Source organism: Bos indicus, chromosome 19, assembly GCF_029378745.1.
Source record: "Bos indicus isolate NIAB-ARS_2022 breed Sahiwal x Tharparkar chromosome 19, NIAB-ARS_B.indTharparkar_mat_pri_1.0, whole genome shotgun sequence".
NCBI classification, from domain to species: Eukaryota; Metazoa; Chordata; class Mammalia; order Artiodactyla; family Bovidae; genus Bos; species Bos indicus.
The window spans coordinates 39,971,226-39,971,508 of NC_091778.1; positions in this window are offsets into that span (position 1 = coordinate 39,971,226).

Sequence of the window (283 nt, forward strand, 5' to 3'; positions counted from 1 at the left end):
AGACCTGCTGGGAGGGAAAATTCACGAGTCCCTGACACCTGCTCAGGGCTGGTCACGAAGACGCCCTCTGCTGCTCCCCATCTGTTCCAAATAAAGTCCACATCACAAGTCACCTGTAGCCACTCGCATGCCTGCGTCTCCAGAACCACCTGGGAACATGAGGGCCCTAAGCATCCCCTACTTGCCCTCCTGTGGTTGTGGTTACTTGAGACAGTTTCCAAGACCTTCCGCCTATAAGGGTTCGTTCTCTCCCTCCCCCAGCCACAGAGAGCACAGACCAAGA